Source organism: Rhinopithecus roxellana, chromosome 5 (assembly GCF_007565055.1).
Source record: "Rhinopithecus roxellana isolate Shanxi Qingling chromosome 5, ASM756505v1, whole genome shotgun sequence".
Classification (NCBI taxonomy): Eukaryota; Metazoa; Chordata; class Mammalia; order Primates; family Cercopithecidae; genus Rhinopithecus; species Rhinopithecus roxellana.
In genome coordinates this window covers 61,418,021-61,420,514 of record NC_044553.1, presented here as the reverse complement: position 1 = coordinate 61,420,514, position 2,494 = coordinate 61,418,021, and positions in this window count along the sequence as shown.

Genomic DNA, 2,494 nt, shown 5'->3' with positions numbered 1-2,494 from the left:
ATAAGTTTCTCCAAAGTTAGTTCAGCCTATGCCCGGGAATGAACAAGGACAGCCTGGTTAGAAGCGAGATGGAGTCGGTTAAGTTAGATCTCTTTCACTGTCTCAGTCATAATTTTGCAAAGCTGGTTTCAGATTTGTCAAATTAATTTCCATCCACACTTGTTGGAGTCTCATACTTGCTCATGGTGTGCTTTGTCCTGATGATAAGGAGAAAAAAAATAACTTCATTTTCTCCCCAGAGGCCTGCCTAGAGTAGGCTCTGAGAGTCCTCTTTACTCTGTATAATTCTAGCAGATCTATCCCAATCCTGAGATATATCAGCATTGGGGATACTTTAAAAACTGTAGTAACTTTGGTTATTAAAGGCATTTTCCATCCATTCAAGTTTCCTACTTCCAAGAAACCTCTACTTTAAAGCTGATTTCACACATGAAAACAAAATACGAACACTTCTCTGCACTGCCTCCTGAGAAGTGGTCTAGAGAGCTCTAATACCAGTTCATGTGCAGTTGTCCTTGCCTCAAAAAAATCTCACAACTTACAAGTTTTCAGAAAAGTGGGAGATTTTATTGTCCTGTCTAGGAGTGATACAGTATGGAATTTCCTATTTGGTACAATTTAGAATGCAGCTCCCAAAGCCTTTGACATTTAGCATATTGTTTCATAGGTAATTGTGTATGCTTCTGCCTCTTCACTAGACTTTTCTTCATTTACCCAACAAATATTGAGTGCCTACTCTGCCACACCTTATTCTGGGTGTTGGGAGCACAGCAGATTACAAGACAGAGAGGGTCCCCCAGGAAATTTAGTCTCTAGTGGAGGGAAACTGATAATAAATGAGTAAAAACAATCCAAGATAATTTCAGATAATGTTATGTGTTATGAAGAAAATAAAAATAGGGTAATGTGACAGAGTGGCAGGGGGCTCTCTTTAGATCCTGTGGTCAAGAAATGCCTCAGATGAGGGCAAGTTTGAGCTGAGCTCTGAATACAAAGTTACCAGCTCTGCAAAGCCAAGAACAGCCTAGGGTAGCAACAGCTAGAAAGTCGGTGTTCACCACTAGAGCAGGTTATTTATTTCCTTTTGATAACTGCTTTTTTCTTTTCTTTTTTTAGAGACAGAGTCTGACTCTCACCTAGGCAGGAGTGCAGTGGTGGGATCATAGCTCACTGTAACCTCTAATTCCTAGACTCAAGTGATCCTCCTGCCTCACCCTTCCGAGTAGCTGTTACTATTGGCATGCATTGCCATGCCCAGCTAATTTTTTTCATTTTTGTAGAGACAGAGTCTTACTATGATGCACAGGCTGGATAACTGTATTTTTAGTGCTCAACATAATTCTTGGCATTGAATAATAGCAACAACAAAAATAAGTAATATTCGTAGCACAAGTAAGTGTACCACATGTTTATTTGAATTATCTTGGTTAGTTTTCACAAGATACAAGCCAGAGGAAGAAATTAAGAGATGCTAAATAACTTGGCCAAGGATTTACAATGGATAAGTGGCAAAGCAAATACTGACCTTAACCAGGCTTCTGACTCCGGAATCTATACTTCTAACTAACAAGTGAGTCTCATGGAACACCAGTATCTGTGGTGCTTCCTAAAAATGCAGCTTTCTAGCATCAAACCAGACAACTGAATCCGAATCTCAGAGGGTAGGGACTAGAAATCTGAATTTTTTTTTTCTAAGATGGAGTCTTGCTCTGTCCCCCAGGCTGGAGTGCAATGGCACGATCTCGGCTCACTGCAACCTCCTCTTCCCGGGTTCAAGCAATTCTCCTGCCTCAGCCTCCTGAGTAGCTGGGATTCCAGGCACGTGCCACCACACCTGGCTAATTTTTGTATTCCTAGTAGAGATGGGGTTTCACCATGTTGGCAAGGCTGGTCTCGAACTCTTGACCTCGTGATCTGCCTGCCTTGGTCTCCCAAAGTGCTGGGATTACCGGCGTGAGCCACAGCACCCAGCCCAGAAATCTGAGTTTCTGATAAATCCACTAGACGATTCTTATGCATACTGAAGTGTAGAACCACTGTGCTTTGTTGAAAGGTTGAATGAAGCCAAGTTTGTTGGCTCACCCCGGTAATCCCAGCACTTTGAGAGCCCAAGGCGGAAGGATAGCTTGAGCCAAGGAGTTTGAGACCAGCCTGGGCAAAACAACAAGACCGCATCTTTACAAAAACTAAAAAAAAAAAAAAATTAGCTGGGCACCTATAGTCTTAGTTGCTTAGAAGACTAGTGCAAGAGGACCCCTTGAGCCCAGGAGTTCAAGGCTGCAGTGAGCCATGATCATGGCACTGCATTCCTGTTTGGGCAACAGTGAGAATCGGTCTCAAAAAAAAAAAAAAAAAAAAAAAAGTTGCATGAAGAGACAAGTCCTCTGTTAGTTGTACTGCTTTGCACCACATCTGGCAAATTCCTAAGCCCCTAAGCTCTATAAATGCTGGTTCTCCTAAACGTTAAGTCTTTATAATTATCAGCTTAACACTG